The following is a 22,533-nucleotide window of genomic DNA, read 5'->3' as shown; positions in this document are numbered from 1 at the left end:
ATCATATTTAGTAATAGGTTCGGAAAATTAAATATATTTAATTTAAAAGTTTCATTACAAGTTGTATGATTAGAAAACACTACACACAGAATTTTATATATTAATCCATAGAAATTTGATCTTGTCAACATTTTGTATTTGAGAAACCAACTTATGATAATATTTAAATGAAGTATTATCTTCCATCTTCAGTGATCTACATATGTTAATTCTAAATCAAACAGGATTTTTTGAACATTTAAAAAATCCTGTTAGAATGTAATGTATGTAGGCTGCTGAAGATGAGGATAACATTTCTTAAAAATGTTTTGATGATAAAAGTCGTTGCTTGATTAAAGATTTTTGGTGTGAAAATTAATATACATCATACAGTCATTGTTTTCTGTATTAAAGATTATTTTTAGTTAATTTATATGATACATTTTTTTTCATAAATTAAAAGATAACGTATATTTCAGATATTATTAGTAATTTGTTTTATTGTTTAATGCAAATGCGGAGAATTTCTGGCCTTCTTTAATTTCTAGTTTATCCTGATAAAATATGAAATAGTATAAGTTTAAGTTTGATGATATGAATTCTGAGTTATGAAAGTTGTGTTTTATTCAACTATTTATGTATAAATTTAAGCAATCTGCTGTATATATCCAAATGGATGTCTGAACATTATTACAGTAATAAAATTAAGCACATATTATGCACATAGAATATTAAAGTAAAATAAAAAATAAACTAAACTTATAGTTAAAGCAAATATTTCATTCTTTATAGCAGAACTTTTTCAACCTTATAAATTCAAAAGATCATTACAGAATTATCTTTTAGAATATCTACAGTAATCAATAATTTTTGTTTTATTTTGTAACAAGTTTTTAGAATTTTCAAGATTGAAAAAGTTCTAGTGTAAAGAACAATAGTACACACTTTTAATCTTTACTTTGGTATATTTATTTTATTATAACATGTGCATAATTTGTGTTTAAATTAACCTGCTATACAAAAAGCAGCCTTATGAATGAGATTCCTCTGAAATCAGATATAGCCTTCTAATTATAAAATAGCATCACCTCTGGTCTAATGAGTCAAATGAAATTTGAATGGTGTTGAGAATACTTTAAAAATGTTCTAAAAAACTAAAAGTTACAAATCTATCTTACAAATATGATGAAATCTTAAGTTTTTGATCTCTAGATGCTGTTCTTTGAATTTATCTATTATTGTATCCATTTATCACATTACCTTAATTATTATAATAGAAATGATAAATCCAACAAAGCAAATATATATATATATATAAATCATAATTTTATAGGTAAAAATGCACTGTTATCTATAACATTACTGTACTCTACCCGCGACCCCCCGTGTAAGGCTTTGCGACCCCCAGGTTGAAAAACACTGGTGTATATAAAGGTATAATTTGGTTTACACCAGGGTTAACTTTTTAAGATTTTTGGCTAAAATGAAGCGATATAAATTGAAGTAAAAATATAATAAGAATAAATGTAAATATGTTAGGTTTTGTTCCATGATTTTTAATAATCAACATATTGTAATTTCTTTTATGAAGTTTAAATACTAAAAATTGTTTAATATTTAAGAAAAAGAAAGAGAATTTACTCTTTAAAAATAATAAAGTAGATGTCTCTGGTTTGAATTTCACTATTCTCCATTCACCAAATAGTTTCCATTTTTTCTTTAATTAGAGAGAATTCAATTGTCAATGGTTTACGTTGTTTTTTGTCTCTTGGCCAGATGATACATGTTTTGGGATCATGATAGATATTTGAAAATAATAAAAGAATACAAGATAGACCACAACACACAAACACCTAGAAAAACTGAGAGCAACTAGGAGGGAAGAAGTTGCTTGTTAAAAGGATCGTAGAGTAGAAATTGCCTTAAATATAGGTCCAACCATACTTAACCTTACAGCATCCTGTTGTTTAGACACCAGTTTGTCATTTATTAGCCTGCAGTTAATATAGTTTGTTTTCTTATAGCATTTCATATACTGTTTTTTTGTTTAATTATTTAGTATTATAGTTTTATTACAATGTTGGAACCATCTGTGTCTAAGAAGTGGAGCAGTCATGAGTCATCATATCCTCCAGTCATGACCTGTGAGAGGTGAAGTGTAAAGTACTACATAAACTGAGTCATACCAGAATNTTTAATTTTAAAAAGTGAATTTTCATAAACAATTGTTCTGTGGATTAATGTGATATAAAATTCTTTGTAAGAACAAAAACAAAATAAGAGTTATTAGCTAGCTATAGTTATAAACCATTATTTTAATTTTTACAGATGTAATTTTGGTTTATTTTTAAATTTATTTTCTTTCTTTTATAGAGCAATGTCTTTGGAAAATAGGTGAACTATTTATTGTCCAATGTCAGCAGGAAAATTTAAAATGATCATGATAAAATTTATTCTGAAAACGTGGTTACTTTTATCAAGACAAAAATTTTATATTTCAAATATCAGGTACCCATTTTATGATTAACTTATAAATAAATTTATGTTGTTAAAAATGTTTCCAATTTTTTTGTAAAAACTAAAGTAATATCTGTATATCACAATTTTATAATGTACTGTGCACTTCATTTTAGACTGGCTGATTACACAATAGTAGTACAGGGTGACTGTAATTAAACTGACACTAGTGTAGCTCAATCTTACAACCGAAAAGGTATAATATTTTATGCAGAAACTAGTGAAAATTGGGAAGAAGGATTGTATGAAAAATTAGTAGTTTCAAAAGTCTGTTAGGGAAAAATGTGGCACTGTATAACATAAAAAAGCATTACAATGGACAGATGAATGAACAACAATGATGAAAGTGAACAGAATCGTCACCTTTTTATTCAGCGCACATTCACTTTCCCTGTTCTGAATTGGACAAGTTTTAATGTGGTTATTATTCTTGTGGACCAGGAATTACATCCTATGCAAAACATTCTCTACAGCTAAACATGACATGCCTGAAAAAATGTTCATCACAGCCTGTGATACATTGTTTGTTAAGGTAAAGTTTGGGACCCTGCCAAGATAGATCTTGGATTTTAAGTAACTCCAAAGCCAAAAGTTGCATGGAGTTAGATCTAGAGTGGGAGGCAGCTGTTAAGAATTAGAAAGAACTGACTGATCTCTTTCATCTGTGAAGTGACACTGTAGAAGCTGCTGTACAGGTTTAGCAATGCGTGCTGGTGCTCCATCTTGCAAAAAGTTGTCTTGTCATTGTCCTTGATGAAGTTACAGAATGATGAAACTGTTCAGAATTTTCATGATTTTCTGTGCAATAACAGAACAGGCTACTGATCCTATTGGTGTAATGTCCTGAAATAAAGAATTACCCTACAATGAAATCTGCTATGAAGCCACATCAATATCATTCTTATGTTTTTCCATCACTTCATAGCCAGAATTACTGAGGCTGAGTAACCTATGTTGTTGTGAATTTGCATTAATTGAAGTTTTTTACCAGTATAATACACTGATCAAAACCTGTAGGCTGCAAACACATTTTTCCCTATTGGTAACATTTGAAACTACAATATTTTTTGAAGAATCGTTCCTCCATGTCTTTATTAGTTTTCTCACCAAATTTGGTACCATTTTAGTTGTTAGATCGAGCTATACAAGGTGTAAATAGCGTCAAATTAATTACAGCTATCTTGTATAAGCTTCAAAACATATAACATATATCCATGAAATAATAGGTAATTACTAAGAATTTAAAATGTACAAAAAATTTCACATATTTTGAAATAAACGATTGCTGTATGCATAGTAGAGTCAAAAATAAACTTTTGGCGCAGGTTTTATTATATGATATAGTAGTGTCAATCATCCAAAAAGTTGATTAATCAACATTGACTTGAGAAAGTAGTAATTCCAGAAATTAATAAGTTTTTTATATAATATTGATTGTCAGTGATCTGTATACTTGCTATTAAGCTATCTCATTATCAACACTAGTGTTAGGTTTTACTTATTGCAGTGCAAGTAGAAAAAGCATGATTAATGTGTCAGGGGCTTCTAATGGATCAAATTCTCCACTAAGCAAAGGCTCAGTAAAGCATTTGATGCATTAGAAATAGCATTGACATAGTTATAAATGCACCCATAAGCAGATTTTTCAACTCTCATGATGATCAAACATGCCAGGGATTTAGCATTAAAAAGAAAAAACTTTGTAAAATCAAACAAAACAAATGCCTTCTTTAAAAAACAAGTGTAATAAATAATTTTTGTGTAATAACTGTACTTTATTTAATATTAATTTTACTATTAGGTACTTTTTACTTTGAATTCCATTTCATTAGTATTTTGTAGATTGCAATGAAAAACTACTACTTATTTTTAATAAGTTAGAAAGTTTTTTTCATTTCTTATCATTTGTATGTATTAAGTTTTTATGGCTTAACCTTTTTTCCTGTTGCACTAGAATTAAAATTAATGTTTATAGTTTATTTAAATTATTATCTTTTTATTCTTTTCCTACCAAATGTGATTGGTTATCTGAAATTATGCTACTTGATTATTTTGGGTAATCAATGCTTTATTGCACATTGAAACTCTTACATCCTACCATTTTCAAAATAAATTTGTATTGTAGCTACATTTTTGCCTGCGTCTAAACTACTAGTAAATGTGTTTTTTTCTAATGTCTGTATGGACTCTCATTATTGCAGTTTTCACCTTTATGCTGCTGATTGGATTCTGCAATTTGCTGAAGAATTCCCTTTCTTTTTAGGAGTCAGATAAGTCTGCAAGGGCAAATTAGAAAAATAGAGATGTTGAGTAAGCATTGTTAGGTCATATATAAATGATTAATGGAAACCAAATATGGCTAATGATATAGTTACAAAAGCCCTCAAGACATAAAAAAGCGACTTCCAGAAATGTTTTGACAAGTAGTATGAATGCTAGCAGAAGTGTGTAGGTGCAGAAGAAACTTATTTTTGAAAGTAGTCATTTGTAAATACTTGTATTACTAAAGTAATAAAAATTATATTAAAAGTTTCATTTATTTTTGACTCCACCACATATTAATAATAAAGTTAAGTATAATTTTACTGTTAAAAATATAATTATATAGTTTTAAAATAACAAAAAATAAAAGAATTAAAAAGCTAACGAAGTTTATTTAAATAAAATCATGCAGATGAAAATGAGGTTTATTTGAAGTTTTTTATTTAGTCAATAGAAATTTGCTAATTTTAAGCTAATTGCTTCTGCTTATATTTATTTCTTGTTATTTATCAAACTATATTAATCTGTTTTTTTTTTTAATCGGGAACTGATTGCATTAAAAACAATTCACAAATTTCAAAGTGATATTTAAATATCTGACAATTTGCATCGGAAGTTCATATATAGTTAATCGGAGCCTCCTGCCCCTAAGGTTTCCATATCTGGTCTCATCTTTCATCTATCTAACTCTGTTCCCAAGATTAAGGAAAGATGTATGACAGTGGAAATTTATAGGTCTACAATTTTTTTCAAATTGCAGCCTTATAAAATATCTTAACCAACAATCTCAATAAAATTTCTGAATAAATTAAAATAATATAATGAATATAAAATACAAGTACATCAAACATCTCAAAACCCAATAAATATGTAGAAATATAACAAAACAATCACTTTAAATAATCTGGCTATAAATTCACCATTTAATGCCTAACATCTACCTATAGTAGCAAATTACTTAGTATTCAATCATTAAATAGCAAATTAATAGCCCAATTAATTAAGGTGATCATTTGAATATAAAATACTAAAATTATTTGTAGATAATCTGCACATTGGCTAAAGTATTTGAGATGGAATATTAGCAAAGCTTATTCTCTATGGCTTACAAAATTGCATTCAATCTCAAAATTTGATCAATCAATTTTTACTAAACTTTGCCATTTTCCATTAATTGTGATAAGGAATTTAAAAATGTAATAAATAGCAGTCCCTGACTTTATTTTTGATATGTCACCTTGACAATGTCCTTACTCCCTGATGCAACTAAGTGCACCTAACAGAATTTAGGGCTCAAAAATAAAAAAAACAGCATTGCATTCACTTAATGGAAAATAGGTGCAAAAGAACAAAGAAATTGGCATCAGTTGCTATGTTCTTGGATTGCCTTTTCGTGTCAGCAAGTGCAGAGATGCTCTCTCCATACTCATCCAGTGCAAGTATCACTTCTCTTGTGGCTGGCAGGTGCAAGNACTGATTGCGTTAAAAACAATTTACAAATTTCAAAGTGATATTTAAATATCTGACAGTTTGCATTGGAAGTTCATATATAGTTAATCGGAGCCTCCTGCCCCTAAGGTTTCCATATCTGGTCTCATCTTTCATCTATCTAACTCTGTTCCCAAGATTAAGGAAAGATGGATGACAGTGGAAATTTATAGGTATACAATTTTTTTCAAATTGCAGCTTAATATCTTAACCAACAATCTCAATAAAATTTCTGAATAAATTACAATAATAGAATGAATATAAAATACAAGTACAGTATATCAAACATCTCAAAGCCCAATAAATATGTAGAAATATAACCAAACAATCACTTTAAATAATCTGGCTATAAATTCACTATTTAATGCCTAACATCTACCTATAGTAGCAGATTACTTAGTATTCAATCATTAAATAGCAAATTAATAGCCCAATTTATTAAGGTGATTGTTTGAATATAAAATACTAAAATTATTTGTAGATAATCTGCACATTGGCTAAAGTATTTGAGATGGAATATTAGCAAAGCCTATTCTATATGGCTTACAAAATTGCATTCAATTGCAAAATTTGATCAATCAATTTTGACTAAACTTTGCAATTTTCCATTAATTGTGATAAGGAATTTAAAAATGTAATAAATAGCAGTCCCTGACTTTATTTTTGATATGTCACTTTGACAATGTCCTTACCCCCTGATGCAACTGAGTGCACCTAACAGAATTTAGGGCTCAAAAATAAAAAAACAGCATTGCATTCACTTAATGGAAAATAGGTGCAAAAGAACAAAGAAATTGGCATCAATTGCTCTTGGATTGCCTTTTCGTGTCAGCAAGTGCAGAGATGCTCTCTCCATACTCATCCAGTGCAAGTATCACTTCTCTTGTGGCTGGCAGGTGCAAGGATAGCCTCCTTTATGACAGCAACTGCATTTTGCCTGTCTACAATTGTCAGGTATAGGAATTTCCTCTTCAATTTCAAGGATTGATCCTAAAAGTTCAAGGATCACTTCTTTATTTCTGGTTTTGTCTCAGTTCTATCATGATATAACAAAGTCACATTATGTCCTAGTCTTAATCATCGTAAAATAATTTTTAAAAGTTTTAAGAACTTTGAAAATTGTCACTATTTCTAAATCATATAATATTTAAAAACTTTTAGAACATTAACAGTTTAAAGACTTAAGGAATTTAAGTGCATCATAAATTTTTCCTGAACAATTTTGATTAATAATATTTTTGAACTTTAAACTTATTAAAGCTCTATTATACATCAAGCAGAAGTTTTTTGAACTCGTAACATAAATGTTCTATTAGTTCTTTTGTTCAAATGAGCTTTTATTGTATCTGATGATGAGTTAGCAAAGCCTCAAAAGTGTTTTATGCAGTTAAAATAAAGAAAAGACTTTTATAAATGAATAGCATTTATCTTCTTAAAGTGATCTAAGTTTGTAAAATATCACTAATGTTGCTTCATCTGTGAAAAACACATTCCTGAGAAGATTGTGTTATATTGAATCAGCATTAATCAAGGAAGCACTAAACGAGGTCTTACTGTGTGTAAGTGAATGGAGTTGTCGAAATCTTCGTATTGAACTTTGAAGCTTATCAAACGTTTTATCTTTGAATTTTAGTTCTACACATTAAAATGAATTTGATGAAGCATTTCTAAATATTTCTGTAGTACTAAGAGTGTTTTGACTATTCCTATGATGATAACTTTTTGTGAATTGTAGTCTTTCTAAGCTGAAATTGATCAAAACTATTTTGAGATTTATAATGAATCAAGAAAGATTGATCTTGAAAAAACTTATCAATATTTTTGATCAAAAAAGCAAGAAGAATGGCTTTATAAAATAAATAAAATTATTCTACTTATATTTAGTTATTATATATTATCTGTTTATAAAAAATATTATTTTCAATAAATTTGTAATATCTCTATGCAAACTGTAGCTTTTATTTATGATTAAGAAATAAACATCTATCAGGCTACATTTATGAACGTTTATAAACGTAGCCTGATGAAGACCCGGATGGGGTCAAAAACATTCGCTGGTGTGNACCACATACAAAAAACCTTTGTAACTCCAGTGATACTTGTTTACACACCAGCGAACGTTTTTGACCCCATCCAGGTCTTCATCAGGCTACATTTATAAACGTTCATAAATGTAGCCTGATGAAGACCCAGATGGGGTCAAAAACGTTCGCTGGTGTGTAAACAAGTATCCCTGGAGTTATAAAGGTTTTTTGTATGTGATGAATTGTAATTCCTCTGGTGTTTACGAAGAGGTTCATTTCTTATATCTTACTTACAATAGGAATAAAATTTAAATAATAATAATAATAATAATAGGTTAAAAGGAGTAATTTTACTGAATTATGCAAAATTTCTCTATTCAGAAGAGAATATTTAAGTTTAAAAATGGATTATTATAAGAGGAAACACTAGGAATGTGGCTTAAAGTTGAAATTGTGTGTGGGCCATCTGTTATGAGATTTTATAAAAATATAAATTTTTTAATAGTAATTATTATAAAAGACAAAATCCTCATTTTGGGATAGGGGCAAGTTTTTTAAAAAATTATAAATGACAATAATGAGTAAGATTTTCATTAAGTTAGACTTAATGAAAATTTTAGTCATGTCTTGAGATATGAGATCCCCTATTCCATTCTATCTCTCCTCTCCCTTGACTTACAATCTCCAAAAAATATAATAGCATCAATACCCTATATGCAGAAATATTCTTGACAAATTTCAAAATTTTTGGTCCATTTATTTTTACAAAATAGACTAACATAAACACAATTTTTGTAAAAGATTTTTATATTTCTAGGCTCATAAAGTGTCAGAACATCAAGAAAGGGTCAAAATTTTACCTCCTCAATTTTTTATGTTTCTCAGTGTTTGGACACACAAAATTTGACTAATTGCCATACTTTTCCTTTATTTTTTTTGAAGCCACTAAAAAGTTTGCTTATTGTGTCTATAACTTTAATTCTACAATCCTATGTACAATATTCATATTTATATTTTGTACTTACTTACTATAATTTTATTTTTATTTAACTTTGTTAACTTTATTATTTTATGGCTTTGTTTTAAAGAAAGAAAATATTTCAATTTTGATTTGAATTTTGTTGCAGTTGTTTTTATTCTTTTGAAATAAATTTTAATTTAAAAAGTTTATTTATAGGAAAGTTGGAATATTTTAAAAAAGTTTTGAAGTAGTAGAAAATGTTTAAAGAATTAAATTGAAGAGAAAATAGAAACAACTTATTCAAACATGTATCATGTTTTTGTTTCTTAAAAAAAATAAAAGGTAATTTCAATTAACTTTTATCTTTACTACCCTAAATAATTCATTCTTTATTATGATATAACATTTCTACAAATAATTTTTTCAACAAATGTTTTTATTTAAAAAGTAGTTTACTATTTTTATGTTGTTATTTATTTTTTAACATCATTATATTTATATGCATATATAATAGATTATAGCAATTATTAATCAGAGATACAGAATATTTTCAGGACTCAAAAATTATTGCATATTAGCACAACAAATAAAACAACAATTTATAAACGAATTAATAATTATCATTAAGCAGTTTGGAAAATTCAAATTAAACCATACAAATAATCAAATAGACTTACTGCATAATTGATATGCAATCCTAAATGGATAAATTAACATAAAATTTTTTTTTTAATTAAAAGAAAACTTTAATATAAGCTCAAGCTTTAATGTTCCATCACTATAAAACAGCATATAAAATTATAAACATGGTGTAATATTAATTTAATAATTTTGTCAATAGCCAATTGGTAGATATATGAGGCTTATCAAACTGCAATTGAGATAATTATTAATGTTTTAGAGGCAAGAAGCATACAGCTATTGGTGTAATATGTTGATTAATAAAAATAAAACTGAAGTTATCACCAACACCATGAATTTTTAGCACAGTGTTAATTAATGGACTTTTTGACAGCCAAAAACACAAAATTTGACAATACATGATGGTTGTACATTTTTTTCTGAAAAATTACTTAAGAAATGCACTAACTTTTTGCTTTTGCAAAAACTCTAAAAAGTTTATCTAAAAAATAAACTTTTTTAAAGTTTTTGACTGCCTATNTATTCTTGCCAAATTTCAAAATTTTTGGTCCATTTATTTTTACAAAATAGACTAACATAAACACAATTTTTGTAAAAGATTTTTATATTTCTAGGCTCATAAAGTGTCAGAACATCAAGAAAGGGTCAAAATTTTACCTCCTCAATTTTTTATGTTTCTCAGTGTTTGGACACACAAAATTTGACTAATTGCCATACTTTTCCTTTATTTTTTTTGAAGCCACTAAAAAGTTTGCTTATTGTGTCTATAACTTTAATTCTACAATCCTATGTACAATATTCATATTTATATTTTGTACTTACTTACTATAATTTTATTTTTATTTAACTTTGTTAACTTTATTATTTTTTTTTCTGCATTGTTTGGCGAAGGAAAACAGTATACTGTACAGTACATATTTTTCTTCGCTGCATAATGGCACTATTTGTTTTTCTCTTTCAAAGTTTATTAATTTGCAAATTTCCTATGTAGGGAACAAGTGAATGTTTTGTTTTAATTCAAGCTGACATGAAATTTTACCATTAAATGGTGTTGAAAAGCATTTTGAAATAAATATGAATTTTTTTCTCCATTTTTTTAAAGCTTTAGTTTTTGGTTTTTTATAAAAATTGAAACTGTGATTCAGTAACCAAGACAACACATTCTTAGTGCAAGTACATAACAATGTAATTAAGCAGAAATGTAACAAGTGACTGAATTGATGAAAAACAAAGTAAACAACATTCCAATTTTAAAACACAAGATTTTTGCATTTTAACTGATTTCCTTAATTAAAGTCTATAGGCATAGTCAAGATGTTCTGTTTTCTGTGGCTCTCACTATAGTAATATTTTTCATACTGCCAATGACTATGGAACTGCTTTAATTTCTCTCAAACTTTTTACAATCAGGCATTTTCTGCATCTCTGTTATAACATTAATATTAAAAATGATACCATTTATTTATAATTAAATTAAATGCTTGTGAATTAGAGATAAATTACAATATAACAATGATTATTATTGAATGGAAGTATTATAATAATTGCATCATATGATACTCTGTAAATTGTTAGATATGTCCATATGCCCAAAAGTTTACATTAATTAATAAACTGATTCATAATGTGTATCATTTTATCCTATGTTTCAATTCTTAACAAAGATGTATTCACATTACCAGATGTTTAGTTTTCTAGATATATATATATATTTTTTTTGTTTTTTTGCTATCCACATCTGACAGCAAATTTAAACATCTGTCTAGAAATAAGTTTTGTATTTATTACTGTGAGAATTTGATGATATTATATGGATGGTATTTCATTATTAGTATCACATTTTATTTTAAATTTTACAATAATATGTTTCATCTTTATAGATAAAACAAAATTATTATATTGACTTTGTCAAAACTATATTATTCGTTATTTGCTACTAGCATATTAAAATTATTAAAAATGTTGAATAGTTGCATTGTAACTGTAATAAAAGTAGCTAGATTATGATATTATTATAGTAATTGTTGTAATAAGCTAAGTTATAATTATAATTAATAAGTTTTTTTTTTTTCAATTATAATAATAATGAATAAATAAATTATTTCTAGACAGATGCTAAGATTAGTATCAGATGTCATTAATAGAAAAATAATTAAATAACATAAGTCGAAAACTAAACATCTGGTAATTTAAATATATCTTTGTTAAAATTAAAGGCATTTTAAATGCAAGGTGAACTGCTTTACATGATTATAAATTAGTTTATTATTCAAAAAATAATTTATTAAATTTCAAATATATGAACAAATTCCTAAAATATTAATCTTAAAAATCTATAAAGTATAATATATTAATTAATAGTTAAAACTCACTGTGTTCAGCGTTATTAATCGTTAAAAAGCGATTAATAACGCTGAACACAGTGAGTTTTAACTATTAATTAATATTACTTGGCGTGAATAGCATATTAACCTGTATAATATATTATTTATTATATGATGTAATTAGAAGAGTCCTTTATGAACAAATGTACTACTGTTTTGTTTATCATACTTGTTAACTTATTTTTTGCTATCACTCAAGTTTGTTTTGTCTCTGACATCTAAAACAAGATTCTTGTTATAATTCAATCAATTAGTTAATGTTATAGGAATACTACAAAATAAATTTTGAAAATATTCAAACTAATTTAAAATAGGAAGAAAAATTTTGAAAGTTGGAAAGGAAATGATGATAACAGTTTTATTTCAAGAATATGATGGCAGTAAATTTAACCTTTTAATTAGTAATTAGAGACAAAACAATTTGATTAAATTTTTTGAAAATGATTACAATTTAAAGATGAAATATACAAGTGATAAAAAGTAGTGTAAAATTGAAGAAAATTTGCCTTTTTTTATTAGATGGTAGTGAAGATGTTTTTAAATTTGTTTGTTATGAAATAGATTCACAATCTTAGGAATGGGAATAAGAAAAGATCTGAAGTCATTATATTCAAAATTTAATTTATTTTCTAATAAGCATAAAACAAAATAATAATAATAAAATATTATCAATTTATGATGTTTTTAATAATAGCATTGTGGTATTTAAAAAAACTCAAAAGCATCAAAAGTCTACATCTCAAAACTCAACTACATCAAAAGCAGAAAGTCATAGATATTAACCTCCTTGTGACTGACAAATTAATTTGATGCTAATTTTATCAAATAGTAAAAACACAAAATCTGAAGAAATTCTCATTCTCAATCAATGCTACTAGAGAACAAATCACATTGAAATTATTGCTTTTTGGCTTCTCTTTAAGTCAAAAAGTAATAATTTTAACAATTTTTAACATGGTAGATGAATACATATAATATGAAATGCTTTTAATGCAATGTGTAGAACTCGCTGCCATATTTAAATTTGTTGGGATGTTCCAACTTGCCAGTGTTTAGAAATAACTTGGCATAAATTATAAAACATAACATTGATTTATAACACATTTCTCACCCTAATATAAATAATTTTTGCAATACAACTTAGAAAGCATAGAGTGGGACTTTTTCTGTCTGGACACTGAGACCTCTAGTCCAAAAGTGAGAGTTTATTCCTTTGTGTCTTCTCCTTCTTGTCCTCCTATGCAGTTGTTCTGGCCTCTTCACATCTTTTTGGGAAGTAGTTTGCAACCATAACAGCAGTCCCCTGCCAGAAATATTACAAGTATCTGGGGTTGAATCTCACTTGACATCCTGAGCATGTGATTAATGTGTCCTGTTGCTGCTGCGAATCTGCTGCTTTAGCTGTTGGAGTGTGAGGATTGGTCTAAGTGACTGGTTGAATTGTTGTGCTGTTTCCAGATTCTGCGTTTTTCTTACATATGTAGACTGGCTTGAGTCTATCAATATTAACAATGATATGTCAATTTCTCACTGCTATCTTAAAGTTTTTGTTTCCCCACTTCAATACATGATAATCTTTTGTAAAATGGTTGTAACCCTTTTTTGGACCACATCAGTTTGCAAGAAGATGTGGGAACAGGAGACAAGATCTTTATGAATGAACACTGCCATTTCCTTGGGAAGACATAATACTGTTCTTATTTTCTGCATTTTCTCTCTTAGCCTACCAATGAACAAAGCCAACCGCAACAAATTTCTCAGAAATAAAACTGATACACAAAAGACTTCCAGATATACATATAAATGAATTGTTGGAGGTATTGTTGGAGTAATTATGTCACACCTTGTACATTTTGCTGAATAATTCACAAATTTACAGATTTCTTCATACACTCTTCAACATTTATTCTCCTTCTTTCTCATCAATTGATTGTAACTATATTAAATGTTTCTAATGGGAAAGTTTTATGATTATTGTAGGAATATTGCATTAGCCATAAGAAATGGTCTTGCATTTTGGATCTTGCCTGCAAGCTGCTAGTTGGCCAGAACATCTTCAAATGAAGATGAATGATATTTTACAAATTTTAAACAAATGACATCATTGAATAAATAAAGTATATGATGCAAAACTTTTTAAGAACATATTTACAAATAAATATTGTTTAAGGCAATAAATAACAAAAATAAAAATAACAAATATATGGTAGACCCCCTATAACACTGTAGATAATTCCATGTTATACGAATTCCATATTGTATGACTCACTTAGATTTTACAAATACGTGTGCCAGGCTGTGAATGGCTCACGTATTTGTAAAATCTAAGTGACTCGTATAACATGAAATTCATATAACACGGAATTATCTAGTGTTATAGGAGGTAGACTGTATAAGATAAAAAAGTTAAAATAATAGATACATGAAGTAGAAAACAAACATGAATATGTTTGGAACATTAAGTGATAAAATCGATTATGTAGTATCTCTCAGTAAGTAGAATTACTTTGTATCCAATGATGTATATTATATGAATCTTTGAGATGCAATGCCCTTTGAGGCCTTGGAGATGCTAGAAATAATTTCTAGCAGATGTTCAGCATTGTGCTGATTCAGGATGTTTTTTATAATTTTGGCTTAGAATTTCATTATCTTTCTGCACCATAAAAGCAATTAACAATGTAGAGATGCATTTTCTAACAGTATATGATGCTTCTTTATTCTGTTGGTCATATAATCTATATATACATTTAACTATCAGTGCTTGGAACAAATAGATTCCAGCCACTGATGGACAGTTCAATCAAATAGCTTCTTTGATTTTCAATGACTGTACTGTTAGATTATACTTTAACCCATATCAAAGTTTCTGAAATTGACAATATTATTATAAATATGTATCAGTTATATAGTATGTGTTGCAGTCTTTAATGTCTTAGTTGCAGGATGATTTAAGACAGGGGTGTCCAACCTTTTTGTTTCTCTGGGCCACATTGGAAGAAGTCATGGAGTTCTGGACCACAAGTATATTGTGGCCCAATCCTTAAATATACAAGTATATTTAAGGATTTTATTTAATCTAGACATGTAATTTAGGACATTATTTAATCTAGACATGTAAATACTTAAATATACTTGTATATTTAAGTATTTACATGTCTAGATTAAAGTAATAAGTATTAAATCTTTATCAGGAAAGAGGATATTTTAAAAAATTACTTCTACAGACACTTTTAATTTCTACTTAGAAATAGATAAATTTATTTATTATAAAGAAGACAAACAAAAATTTATTTGAAAAACACAAATATTTGTTTTATTTGGGTTTTTAATTAATAAAAAGACAACAAAACAGTATTTTAAAGTGCATTTTTATTCAACTAACATATTTATAAATAATATGTAGCTCAAAATGTAGCCAATGTGCCAAATTATATTTTTTACGCCAAACTGAAAAAAGAGTAGGCAAATTTGGCACAAAGTAGCCAAATCTTGCAACGCTGGAAGGAATATTAAATACAGGTAACCCCCGTATAACACGGTAGTTACGTTCCAAAAAATTGCCGTGTTATGCGAATCCGTGTTATACGATACAAAGAACTAATACGAAAAGGAGGGTTAGGTTCCAAAAATTAAAAAACATGCTACTATATTTTCATAATTAAGATAAATATCTTCATTAAAATTTTTTTAAGTGATACATATTAATATAAATTAAACAATGTTTTCTTCATCATCACTAAAAACACTATTAATTAACCGAGAGCGTTTTCTTTTTGGCAAGTTATCCTTATCCTCTGAGCATTTTTCTGCATTATCTTCAGATCCATGCTTTACCTTTTGCAAAATGTATGTAATTTTAGATTGCTTGCTTCTAGTTAAAAGGTCTTTATAAATTTCCTTATATGGTGCTAAGCACTTATGAAGAATAAAGCAAGTATGGAATAAGGGAAAAACATTCGGCAACATCAGAAGCAGAAGCGTCGCGATCTGGCAACATTGAAACAAGTTTCGAGAAGGACCACGTGTATCGACAGAAGGCGAGAAGAGAAAATTTACATACTTAAGTACTAATAGTTCACGAAAATAATAATTTTCGTGAACTATTATTACTTAAGTATGTAAAAATTTATTACATTTCCTGTTGTACGAGGGTTTTATCCAATTCTCGAACCGTGTCAGAGTGAATCCGTGCTATAAAAGTACCGTGTTATATGGGGGATGGTACCAATTTTCGAACCGTGTTAGAGCGAATCCGTGCTATAGAAGTGCCGTGTTACACGAGGGTTACCTGTAAAGCTAGAGTTGGGATTCAAAGGATTATAGACCCAAATTCGGGGAATGGAGAGAAAGGTCAAAATACAAAGAAGTGAGAAAGGTTAAATAGATCTTCTGATATGCAAATACAGTATTGATCCTTAATTTTCTAACCTTTCTCACTTCTTTTTATCTTTTGGCCTTTCTCTTCTTTCCCCGAATTTGGAGCTATAATTCTTTGAGTCATGACTCCAGCTTTATTTAGTATTCCTTCCTCATTCACACATTTCAAGTATTTGAAAATATTTCCTTTCTATTAAAAAATAAGATATGTATAAAGGTTTAAGGCTTTGTGAAACTTCTTTTTTGAGGTTTATGCCGTTTAAATAAATAAATAAAAAAATAATAAAAAATTTGTCGTTTTGTTTACAGGTTTATTGGGACGCATTGGAACTTGCCTTGGGCCGCATGCGGGCCGCGGCTTGGACACCCCTGGTTTAAGATAAAGATTTAGGTGAAAGTCATGAATAAGTCTTAATCTTACTATGAATAATACATTTTTGGTATCTGTGATCCTTGGCTCCTTTTTTAAAATTTAACTATTCAAAGATAACAATAATGCTAGAACAATACAGATCTCTTAAAAATACTCTGATGGAAGATAATTTGTATTGAGGGTACTCTTAAAATAAATGTGTAATTGTAGAAATAATTTTAATAAAGACACTCGTGGCAATCAAGAATAAGTGCAGTACTTGTTATCAGTTCATGTTATCCTCTTGCATAACAATGCAGACTTGTTCAATCAATCATGAGTCACATTGCCAATATTACTCATGACAAGTTTGAGAACTTAAAATGGAAATTTCTGTAGCACTCTCTACAGTCTGGACCATGTGACTTTCATGTGTTTGATGAATTGAAGGGTCAGAAGTTTGCTTCAGATACAAAGGTGCAGGAGAAGGTCACAAACTTCCTGGAACAGAAACAAAAGGACTTCTATAAGCAGGGAATCGTCAGGCTTGTTACCCAATGGGAAAAAATGCCTTCCATAATAATGCTGGTGGTCATTACTTTTAACTTAAATGTAACAGTTTGAGAATAAAATATATTACCCACTTTCATTTGACTCATCTTAGTTTGGAAGTTAAACAGGATAAATATTGTTTTCCTTCCATACATCTCTCATATCTTTATAAAAGCTTGATCAGTTATTAAATCAGATTTCAGTTACATTTTAATAAAACATTGGCTTCCTGAAATTAGAATTTATATATTTACAATGGTACCAAGTTTTATAATTTTTTATGATTAAATCTGAGTCATTATTTTCTCCTTTCTCACTTTCATGCCAGAGATATACATTGGGTTAAATTTCAAGGATTCTATTAGACAAATAGAAGAGGTAGCATTCTGATGTAATAAGTGATTTTTGATATTACAAGAAGAAGAATGTTATCATTTATAATTTGTCTATTAATTTTTAGAATATATTTTGAAAAAGATTATTTCATGCTTATAAAATTAAAATCTGAACACTTATAAGTAACAGCCCTAAATAGTATTTTATAATAAATATTGTAATTGTTTAAGTGTCGTCATAAATAGTAATAATAAAGATAATGTGTTATATAAGTTTTCAGTTATTCTATTATTGTAACAATAATAATTATTTTCCATTAATTTTTCTTATAAATAATTATTTAAATTAATGTTATTGTAAATTTTGCTTTACAAATTTAATTTTCATTTATTAAATAACACCAACACTTTTACAGTCAATAATTTCAATGAGATCCAGATGTTTTATGAAAGGGGAGTAGAGTGTATTTATACATTGTGTAAAAACATTTGGTAATTATTTTTCCTTGAAATACTTGATATGTTTTTAATTATTTTCATATCTAAAGTTTGTTTAATATATCAAAATTAATTACACTCTAATAAAACAAAATCTGTCATATTTCTGATATGTACAACTTATAAGCAAAATGAAATATAAAATATTTTTTCAAGTTTCAATAATTTTAATCTTTTATCCCTTTGTCAAGATTTCTCATTAGCATTCATATTACTCTATTAAATTCTTCCATTTCATTAACAATATTAATAACACTGCAGAATTTAAACTATTTAAATTGTGCTGTGACATTAAGATATTTAAATGTTAATTACTAGGATAAATAATTTTTCCAAGCCTTATTACTATGGATATTGCTGCAATATATTTCATAATAATGAATAAAGTATATCAAATGTCTTCAACTCAAAATATCAGAAAATATATTTTCATTATTTTGTTTACAGTAAAAATATATTAATAAGCAAGTAATGTTAAAAAAAATAATAAAACATAGCATTAAAAATTAAGAGTTTGATTAGATAGTATTAGTCAGTTAATGAAATTTATATAGTATATGCAGCATTTTTTACTGACATGAGTTCAGGTTTGATCAGAGATCAAATATTCATTTTGTTTTAATTTCTATTTTGATTACACATGTAGTTTATAAATGAGTTCAACATGAGTTTAGATCAGTTAAACATGAGTTTATTTCTATTTAACATTCAACATGAATGTTAAATAGAAATTAAAACAAAATGAATATTTGATCTCTGGTCAAACCTGAACTCATGTCAGTAAAAAGTGCTTCATATACTATATAAATTTCATTAACTAATACTATCTAATCAAACTCTTAATTTTTATTCTGGAAACAGTAAATTTTAATAGTCATATCAATTTGTTCATGTAATAATTAAGTGGCTGATTTTATTAATAAATAAATGATGATCAAAGTGCATGTCCAGTCAATGTCCAGAAAGTTTACACTTTACATGTCATTTACTTATTAAAAAAATCAATCTTTAAGTTTTTATGTGAATGAAATGGACTAATTATTTGTAGATTATAACCACAACTACCTAAATTTTTATTTGCTGTTTATAAATGGATGAAATTAACTTTGTTAGTTTTTATGTAGATGTTATTTTCTCACTGTAAAAATTCTGTTGTGTTAATTTAATAAATTTAATTTAATAAATAAAACAATATAAATTAGTCAGTTTAAATTAGTAACACAATATGTAACTAATAAATATTATATTTTAATTATTAAAACAATATGTTTTTCTTTCATTCTAACTATTTATAAATAATCTAACAAAAAGCTGCCATTCTGGGGAACCTGAGTTTAGGCTGGGAATCTTGGAAAATTTTCATAGATTTATCTCATAGACCAAATCTTTTACCATCCAATCATTCCCATTGTGGGCCTGGCCAAACCGTAATGACTGAAAAGGTCCTGTCAGTACCTTAAATGTGGAAACATTTAAAAATGATAAAAATGAAATTGTCATTTCTATTATCTAGTTGTTAGAGAATAGCTATTTGTTTTTATATGCATATTATCCTAATAAAAATAAATGAGATTACAGATTTAAATATTAGCTTTTTGTGATAACCTAACCAGTTATTTAAATTTTAGAGCTTATTACACTGGTGAATATGATATTACAAAAAATGTCTTTGGTATATCTAAGTATCCGGTTTATTTTATCTCTAAGTTTATGAAAGAATAAAAAAAAAATTACAATGATTGAATCTAAAACACACAATATCCATCTTCAGTTGGTGTTTTTATAAAGATAAAAATGGATGTATTGTTATTTGAAGATTTTGAAAATCTAAGAACAGATAATTTAAACAATTGGAAGTTTACAATTGAATTGAAATAAATGAAGAGCAAAATTTTAAAATTATATGTAGATGTATTTAATTTAAAAGAATGTGATTCATACTGAATATGTATTGATGCTACTTCATTGCACCACACTATAACAAAAATTAAAATTTATTCAGATAAAATTGAATATAATAAAACAAAAATTAACAATAAGCAAATCAATACAGTTCATTTGAGTATATTTGACTAATAATGAATGATAGATTGAAATCCAATTTTGTGTTCCAGAAAAAATGAAAGAATGGAGATAGCAAAGATATTTTGGATCTATGTTGGAAAATGAATGAAAATGAAGAATTATTTTACACCTATACATTTGACTCATTAGTATTAAATGAATTATTCAGGCCTCTAGTTTTTGTAGTACTCTCTATTACAAATTAGATACAGATAAAACCAATGAATTGCATTATTTAAATTATGTAACAAACTTTTCTCCTACAGAATGCTGTTCTTAGTGGGAAAAGACAAGATCACATACATAATTTGGTTCACCACCTGCCTGTAATTATGCACTGACATTGGATGAAATTTTTAAGTCTCTTAGAAAACTTATTATTATGTCAGTAACTTCATCTCTAAGGAAAGAAATGATATCGAAAGATATATTTTATATGGAATTAAACTTGGAATTTCAAATAATGAAATATTTCTAGAGTTTTCATAATCTAAACATGGGATAAAGTTCATTACTTTAATTTGAAAATAGATGTTTAATACTTTTACTTTTTTTGAAGGGACCATTTAGAAGTATAAAGCTTTTTATCTTAACTATGTTAGTTTTTATTTTGTTATTGTTACTTTTTTACTTGTTATAAAAATGATTCACAAACACAAGTCGTGCTACTATTTAAACCGCCAAGTGTTAAAATAGTAGCACGACTTGTGTTTGTGAATCATAGAAATTAAGAAAACACGGTTTCAGATGATTGATCGTTATAAAAACTTTTACTGGCTTTTTATAGGATATATGTCTAAACTAATTCACTTACAAGTTTGTTTAGTTGAAAAAAAATACACAAAGTTTTAAAATTTTTCTGATTAGAAAATTGATTTATTCAGAAATAATAAGTTTAATGGAACTTAATAATTTCTTTGAAACTTAAATCTGACTAACTTAAATTGGTTTATTCTATAAACAGAAAAAAGTGGGGAAAAAAGTTCATATTTTTTTTGTTAACTTGGTTAATTTTTGATATTTTTATGAGTGATAAATAAAGTTTATTACTCATGAAAACTTATAAGTTTTCAGTTTATTGATGTAAACTTTGATTTTTTTTTTTTAAAGTATAGCTTTTGAAGTTGGAAAGAAAATTCCTGAGTGTTTCAGAATAAACATTTTCCTGACTTCTTGATAAGACTTGTTTATTTATGTCAAAATACCAAGTAAAAAAGTTTATGTAAAAAATAAAAAAACATACTATAATTTCTAATTTGAGGTTTTTTTAATAATTAACTTATTTTAATTTCAATTAGAAAGATGATATTACTTTTTTAGCTTCTATTTAAGCTAAAATCATAAAAAATATGTTTCAATGCATTTCTCAGCAGAAAATGAGATACCGCCAGAACTTTTTGCCTAGTACGTTAGTAGATATGAAGTAGATACTGAAAGCAAAAATGTATTGAAATGTGTTGTTTTTTCTATTTACTACTATACAATTTCTGATATTATTTATCTCTAATGGAAAATATCTTTGTAAACACTAGAAAAATTATAACTCAAATAGGGATAAGTAGGCTGAATTGCTTAAGTGAAAGCTGATTTTGATAACAGAATTTGTTTAGAGCATTATGGAGCATGTTATCTTAAAACAATTCCATACTTAAAAAGTTGTAAATTGAATTTTGAATCATAAAAAGTTGTAAAATTTTTTGATGTATTTCATAATATGACTGACAGGCTATACATCAATTTATTGTGAATGAATTTTATTAAAAGAAATTCCTTTCTAAAATATAAAGTTATCACCTGTTTTATAATTTTATAAATTTTATAATTTTTTTAAAGTAGATAACATAAAGGAGTAAAGGAGCAATACAATATATAATCGTTTTACATATAAAATTACAGTTTTTAATACAAAAGTTTATAAATTGAGAGCTAAAATATAAATTAAGTTTTAATTGATAATATTTATGTTTCAATTTTGTAATGCTTTAATAATTTTATGAAAATAATATTACAAAATTAAACTTTATTTTGTCTGTTTAAGTAGTAGTTGACTTGGCTAGAGAGATTAATCTTAAATAAACATACTTAACATCAGTAG

The 22,533-nt window shown here is 26.9% G+C and overlaps 1 long non-coding RNA gene across 1 annotated transcript in view; it reads left to right on the top strand.

Moving 5' to 3' along the window:
- LOC111635794 overlaps positions 1–22,533 on the top strand; it is a 34,920-nt gene that overhangs the window by 7,560 nt on the left and 4,827 nt on the right. The window contains exons 2-3 of the long non-coding RNA XR_002758437.1: positions 2,353–2,487; positions 9,448–9,573. This is a non-coding gene — a long non-coding RNA (uncharacterized LOC111635794). The remainder of the gene's footprint in view (positions 1–2,352; positions 2,488–9,447; positions 9,574–22,533) is intronic.

Source organism: Centruroides sculpturatus, unplaced genomic scaffold, assembly GCF_000671375.1.
Source record: "Centruroides sculpturatus isolate CEXI.00-Female unplaced genomic scaffold, Cexi_2.0 scaffold989, whole genome shotgun sequence".
NCBI lineage: Eukaryota > Metazoa > Arthropoda > Arachnida > Scorpiones > Buthidae > Centruroides > Centruroides sculpturatus.
Note: the sequence above shows the minus strand (reverse complement) of the source record. Positions and strands in the feature narration are given on the sequence as shown.